Source organism: Papio anubis, chromosome 8 (genome assembly GCF_008728515.1).
Source record: "Papio anubis isolate 15944 chromosome 8, Panubis1.0, whole genome shotgun sequence".
NCBI classification, from domain to species: Eukaryota; Metazoa; Chordata; class Mammalia; order Primates; family Cercopithecidae; genus Papio; species Papio anubis.
Genome location: NC_044983.1, coordinates 89,250,211 through 89,257,615, shown reverse-complemented (window position 1 = coordinate 89,257,615; position 7,405 = coordinate 89,250,211). Strand labels below are relative to the sequence as shown.

The following is a 7,405-nucleotide window of genomic DNA, read 5'->3' as shown; positions in this document are numbered from 1 at the left end:
CCTTAATGTTTTAAGAATTAGATCTTATCTATGAAATTGATGAACATTTTCTTTGGTACCTCTGAAAAACATAGTAATTCCCTCCTATCTAGGAATTAACTGGTATCTGTGACAGGGTTGGGAGTATCCAATTTGCACCTCTCTCAGACCTTCGGACTAAGCCAGGCTGAAAATTTTTATGTACCAGAGATTCATTTTTCCTCATTTTTACAAAACCTGTGCATGGGCACTTTTTGTTTCATCTGTACCAAAGACCAGCTGCTGCTCACTTTCTCCACTTCCATTTAGCTCTGGGGACAAGGCTAGACGATACTTCTCAACCCCCCTTGCAGATAAGCCTGGCTCTGTGGCTCATTCTGGCCGAGGGAACGTGGAAAGAAGTGATGCGCTCACCTTCAGCCTGGCCCATAGAAACCTCTCCCATGTAGTCTTCTCATCCACAATCCACTCGCTAAGTGGCAAAGGATCCAGGCAAAGAAGTAGAGGCTCTAAAAACGTATCCAAGTCACAAAATGAACCATCACATGCTAATCATAAATATCCACAACGTTGAACTTTGAGTGAGAGATAAATTTTTATTGTGTTAGATCACTGATATGTTAGAGTGCTATTGTTTTTGTTTTTAAAGTAGCTCTTAATATAATCACCCGGTGTCCTTGCTTCTTTCTTTTGGCCTCCCTCTGCTCTCCTCTTTTTCTTGCTCCTATTATCTTTCCTTATCATATGATTAGGTGTTTCTGATTTAATAACCAAATCAAAATACCTTTAGTGGATTTAGGATTAAACCCTTGATGGTGTTGAAATAATAAGCAGACTCAATTGATTTAATTCGGAGAAAAGGTTTCGCCAATTCGACTTCTTAAAACATGTACAAGTTAAATATTTAAGATAACTTTTATTAAACAACTGCCTGGGTGGATGGGCATTTATCTGGTTTAGAGATCACATAAGAATCAAGGTAATTAGGACTAACATGGTGATCTCAGCGCGAATGACCCAGAGGATGTGTACAAGACAAGCCTCTGCTGATAAGAAGGAAAACTAATGTGCATGAACTTGGAAAGACAGACTTGGAAACTCAGCCAACTATCTTTATTTGAATGGCCCTGCGGCTTCTGCTGGGCACACATAGATGTTGAAACACAGGGTCAAACATCTGTATGAGCAGGCCAGAATGAGTATCAGTACTGCAAATAACTGGGTGAAGCTTCCAAAATCATTAAAGTTTCAAAAACGCTTTTCACAAAAAATCTAAAATGAAAATTCCAGTCTGATTTTGCACAAGCTGCTTTCTTTCAGACTCCGTTTAGTGGTTATAACTCACCCTCTTCTCTTTTCCATGTAGGCGGTTCTCAAACTGGGCTCAGTTAAACCTGTTCAAAGGCTGTCTCAAGAAGTGGGCTCCAGGCAATTCACTCTGGATTTAACCAGAAAAGCTTCATTTTGAGCTGTTTTGCAAACTGGGTTTTAGCATAAGCATTTATTTTTGTGTGTGAGTGGAAAGGTTCCTTGACTTTAAAGGGGCACAAACCATTGCTTTACATCTTAGCTGGACATCACATCTATTGTCAGAGTTTTAGTCTCACAAATACCCAGTGATGTCCAAATCTGAATCTATGGCACATCTCTTTTCTGAGCACCCCCCTCATAGTCCCACTCACATTTCACATGTGCGCTTACTGGATGTCTCATAGACACCTCATCACAATATTCCTGAAATAGAACATATTATGCTGCCTACTCTTCTTCCTTAATTAATGACATCACCATTCACCCGATTACTCAACATAAAACTCTGAATCATTCTGACCCCCTTTCCTCTCCCTCTCTGTATCCAATCTGTCATTAGGTTCTGTTTTGTAAAGCATCCTAAATATCCTTTAAATATGTCCTTTCTCTCCACCCTCACTACCACTGCCTTGGCGTAGGCCCTTGTCATCATCCTTCATCTGGATCATTAAAATAGTCTCCAGATGGCTCTCATATCACTCTGCTTCATGGCTGCCTTGGGGGTTTATATAAAATACAGCAGAAAGCATAACAGTTAATATTTACGTTTAGCTTTGTAGTCAACTGATGCTTTCATGTACATTGTCATATTTAAGTCTCACAACATTCCAGCAAAAAGACATTGTGATTATTCTTAATTCAGAACAGGAAAATGATGCCTAAGAAAATTACCTTGAACAAGGAGTCTCACCAGGTCATAGTGATTTGAACCCAGATCCAAAGGCTCTAAAGTTTATGCTGATGACTTTAAGCCATACCTCCAAACAGGCATCACCATGCCTAAAAGAGAAAGTGCACAACCTTTAGTCTGAGAAAGCCTCTTTACAGTCATGCCCCACAGAGCATATTTAGTAGTTAATAATAGAGTTCTAGAGTTAGAACTCACATTATAGCGTGAAACCTTAGAGAAATCATGTAAACTCTCGAATCTGCAGTTTCTTAATTTCTTAATCTGTGAAGTACGGCTAATAATAGAGTTTATCCTACAAGGTTGTTGTGGGGCTTAAATAAGGTCGTGAGTGTGAAGCCCTTCACACTTGGCCTGTTCCAGAGAAAGTGCTCAATGAATGTTGGTTCTTGGTACCGATTTATCAGCCTCATCCTGCACCATTTCCTTTCTGTCCTCCACCCTTCAAACAGACCAGACCACATTCTCCACTACTTCTTCTTTGAAGCCTCAAAAATTCAGGTTGATGACTCCCCGATCACTTTATACCACCCCTACAGTTATATACTTGGTCGGAGAGTATAGCCTTTAAGTCAGCAGTGGATTGTTCCCTGGGGTTGGTCAATAGAGCCTTGAGAAAGTCCCCACACAACAGAATGTTCTTCCCACAAACTCTCACTGGTCTCCTGCTTTAGGCTTCCCATCTCCTTGCCCTGCTTCTTCCCCATCCCCTACCATTTCTGACTTTAGATGTGTCCCCTAGGCTTGCCCTGGCTCCACTTCTGATCTCAGCTCCACACCAGTGCTGTGCTGCTGGGCAAGGCTTTGGCATCTTGGTCCTACTGTCTCTGGCATCTGACCTCAGTCTGTCCTGTTTCTAGCTTTCCTGGAGCTGACAACTCCCAGGGACTGATCAACAATGGTTCAGATGGGATGATCATAGTTCTTATCATACTGTTTCGTGTTATTTCTTTGTCTTTCTTGTCCATTAGGATAAACTCTTCCAGGACAGAAAGACCTTGTCTTTGATCTTAGCAGATCCTTCATAGCGCCAGGTTTAGAATAAGTGAGTGCCTGTTGATTGAATAGACTATTCTTTCTCCACATAGAGGCATCTGATAGCACAATCTTCTGAAACTGCTGTTGTACAACCACATTCAAATTAATGGGAGGTACATACAACTGTGGTCATATGTGAAGTTTTTTTCCCCACCAGAATAATATTTTAAAAACCTCACCCCTAACATAGTTTTAACAAATTATTTTCCTGCTGTGTGCTGTGACTCGCACCTGTAATCCTAGCACTTCGGGAGGCCGAGGTGGGTGGATCGCCTGAGGTCCTGAGTTCGAGATCAGCCTGGCTAACATGGTGAAACCCTGTCTCTACTAAATATACAAAATTAGCTGGGCATGGTGGCGCATGCCTGTAATCCCAGCTATTCGGGAGGCTGAGGCAAAAGAATCGCTTGAACCCGGTAGGCGGAGGCTGCAGTGAGCTGCAATCGCACCATGGCACTCCAACCCGGGCAATGCAGTGAGACTCTGTCTCTAAAAAAAAAAAATTAATTTCCATTATGTGCTGACAAGTTTCTATAAATTCGACTATGTCATCAACTGTCCTCATTAATTTAGTTTCATTCTACACATTTTCACTGTTAACCCTTTGCTTTTCATCAAGCACTTTGTTGATATTAATCCCTTACTTCTGTACATAGAGTCCTTGAAAGGAGTTTTATGTTTGTGTTTTCTTGCTGCACCTTGTTGAGTAACTTTTTCCAAGTACAGTATATGCTACATAATATTGCTTAAATTGAAATACACAGACATTTTTGCAGCTACAAAATAACCTCATTTTGTGTTTGATTAAACTATCACAGCTTTCATTAGACACATTTTTCTTTAACCACTGGGCCTTATTTTTATTTATTTGTTCATTTATTTATTGATTGATTGAGACGGAGTCTCATTCTGTCACGAGGCTGGATGCAGTGGCATAATCTCGGCTGATTGCAACCTCCGCCTTCGAGGTTCGAGCAATTCTCTTGCCTCAGCCTCCTGAGTAGCTGGGATTATAGGCATGCACCACCACGCCCAGCAAATTTTTCTATTTTTAGTGGAGACAGGGTTTCACCATGTTGGTCAGGATGGTCTTTATCTCTTGACCTCATAATCTGCCCGCCTTGGCCTCCCAGATTTCTGGGATTACAGGCGTATGCCACCACGCCCGACCTAGTTTTATTTTTTTTACTTTTATGTTATTATTATTTCTCTGAGACAGAGTTTCACTCTTTTTGCCCACGCTGGAGTAAAATGGTGTGTTCTCGGCTCACCACAACCTTTGCCTGCTAGGTTCAAGTGATTCTCCTGCCTCAGCCTCCCGAGTAGCTGGGATTACAGGTATGCACCACCACGCCTGGCTAATTTTGCATTTTTTAGTAGAGACAGGGTTTCTTCATGTTGGCCAGGCTGGTCTCGAACTCCCAACCTCAGGTGATCCACCCGCCTTGGCCTCCCAAAGTACTGGGATTACAGGCGTGAGCTACCGCGTGCCCGGCCTTATTTTTTTTAATCTGTAAAACAGTAAGGTTGCTTAGATGAGCACTTTCTTTTCAGCTCCACTGCCTGTAGTGTGTGGTTGTGAGATGTGACTAAAAACTCTGGTGTCTCCTTGTCTCAGGTGATCTCAGAATTAATAGAGGAAAATTTAAAAATTCTATTGGTTTACTAAAAAGAAAAATGTACTTTGAAATTATTACTTTTTAAAGGAAATAAACTTTAGAAAAATGCAAATTAATGCAACAACGAGATACCACTTTTTATCTATCACCTAAAAACATATGGGTTAGGGAAATGCGCATTAATGAAATGAGATACCACAAATTGCCTACCAAAAACAGGATTATCCCTGGTGTTGGGAGGCATTATTGTACACCACTGGTGGGAATGTAATTTGGTGCAATTTTCATGGAAGGCAATTTGACAGTATGTATTCACCAGACTTAAAAATGCATATAACAGCTGGGCGCGGTGGCTCATGCTGATAATCCCAGCACTTTGGGAAGCTGAGGTGGGCAGATCACTTGAGGTCAGGAGTCTGAGACAAGCCTGGCCAATATGGTGAAACCCCGTCTCTACTAAAAATACAAAAAATTGCTTGAACCCAGGAGACAGAGGTTGCAGTGAATCAAGATCGTGCCACTGCACTCCAGCCTGGGTAACAGAGTGAAAGTCTATCTCAAAAAAAAAAAAAAAAAAGTATATAACCACCCATCTGCAAGGGGTTAATAACCAGAATATACAAGGAACTCAAACAACCCTATAGGAAAAAAAATCTAATAATCTGATCAAAAGATGGACAAAATATTTGAATAGACATTTCTTAAAAGAAGACATACAAATGGCAGAGGCATATGAAAAACTGCTCAAGGCTGGGTACATGCCTGTAATCCCAGCACTTTGGGAGGCCAAGGTAGGTGGATTACCTGAGGTTGGGAGTTCGAGACCAGCCTGACCAACATGGAGAAACCCTGTCTCTACTAAAAATACAAAAAAAATTAGCTGGGCATGATTAGTGCATGCCTGTAATCCCAGCTACTTGGGAGGCTGAGGCAGGAGAATCATCTGAACACGGGAGGCAGAGGTTGCGGTGAGCTGAGATCATGCCATTGTACTCCAGCCTGAGCAACAAGAGCAAAATTCCATCTCACAAATAAAATCAATCAATCAATAAATAGAAAAGCTGCTCAATATCATTGATCATTAGATAAATGCAAATCAAAACTACAACGAAATATCATCATTGATAGCAATGAGATATCAGCTAAAACGGCTTTTATCCAAAAGATAGGCAGTAACAAATGCTGGTGAGGATGTGGAGAAAAGGAATCCCTGTACACTCTTAGTGGAAATGTAAATTTGTACAACTACTATGAAGAACAACTTGGAAGTTCCTCAGAAAACTAAAAGTTGAGCTACCATTATGATCCAGCAATCCTACTGCTGGGTATATACTCAAAAGAAAGAATATCAGTATATTGGTGAGATATCTGCACTACTATGTTTGTTACAGCACTGTTTACAATAGCTAAGATTTGGAAGCAAACTAAGTGTCCACTGACAGAAGAATGGATAAAGAAAATGTGGTACATATACACATGGAGTACTATTCAGCCACAAAAAAGAATGAGATGCAGTCATTTGCAATGACATAGATGGAACTGAAGATCGTTATGTTAAATGAAATAAGCCAGGCACAGAAAGACAAACACCACATGTTCTCACTTATTTGTGGGATCTAAAAATTGGAGCAATTAAATTCATGGACTAGAGAGTAGCAGGATTGTTACCAGAGGCTGGGAAGGGGAGTGGGGGCTGGAAATGAGTTGGGGATGGTTAATATGTGCAAAAAAATAGTTAGAAAGAATGAATAAGACCTACTATTAGATAGCGCAGTAGGGTGACTGTAGTCAATAATAGCTTAATTGTACATTTTAAAATAACTTAAAGAGTATAATTGGACTGTTAATAACTCAAGGAATAAATGCTTGGGGGATGGATGCCCCATTCTCCACGCTGTGCTTATTTCACATTGCATGCCTGTGTTAAAACATCTCATGTACCCCATAAACATATACACCTACTGTGTACACACACAATTTTTTTTAAAAAAGTAAAATTTTTCTCATTAAAACAAAATAAAGAAATAAAAAGGCATATAACCTTTAAGCCAGAACTTACTCTTTTAGAATGTTCTCCTAAAAATATAATTGAAAATAGATGCAAAGCTTTAGCTAAATGGTGGTTCACAGCAGTTTGATTAGAAAAGAAAAGTTCTTTGAATGCTTGCAAATTGAATGAAGTACCATTTCCCAAACAAGCAAGGACAGATGTTTGGGGCTACTGCTCTGTAAAAATTGTGTGGCTGGACACACAATAGAGAAGAAATATCTAATCACTCCTCTCTGAGGCTGAACCATTGGTGGGAAGGAGGTAAAGGCCACTTTTGTTTATCCCTTCCCCAGCTCCATTTCAGGACAAACCAGAGGAAATTGCGCATCTTACAAGCTGAGCAGCAAAAAGCTAGAAGGTAGAAGAGGAAGAAAGGAGGCCAGGTCAGACCTACTTCCAGACCCCATCTGAGGGGGGCGGGTTCCGGAACACCAAGAAGACTGGGGGCAAGGAAAGCTCTCTTGTGCCACCTTGTAATCCCCACGTGGGTATGCATCAAAT

The 7,405-nt window shown here is 40.7% G+C and overlaps 1 protein-coding gene across 2 annotated transcripts in view; it reads right to left on the bottom strand.

Annotated features, from left to right (window-relative positions):
• Positions 1-843: 843 nt before the first annotated feature.
• Positions 844-7,405, bottom strand: part of TMEM67 (transmembrane protein 67) — a 98,127-nt gene continuing 91,565 nt past the window's right edge. The window contains exons 30-31 of one of the 2 annotated variants that reach the window (XR_001905720.3): positions 2,182-2,289; positions 844-1,417 (exon numbers count right to left, since the gene is read on the bottom strand). The gene's annotated coding sequence lies outside the window, so the exon portion shown is untranslated. Of the gene's footprint in view, positions 2,290-7,405 lie in introns of both variants that reach the window. The other variant, XR_001905719.2, reaches the window with a different exon arrangement.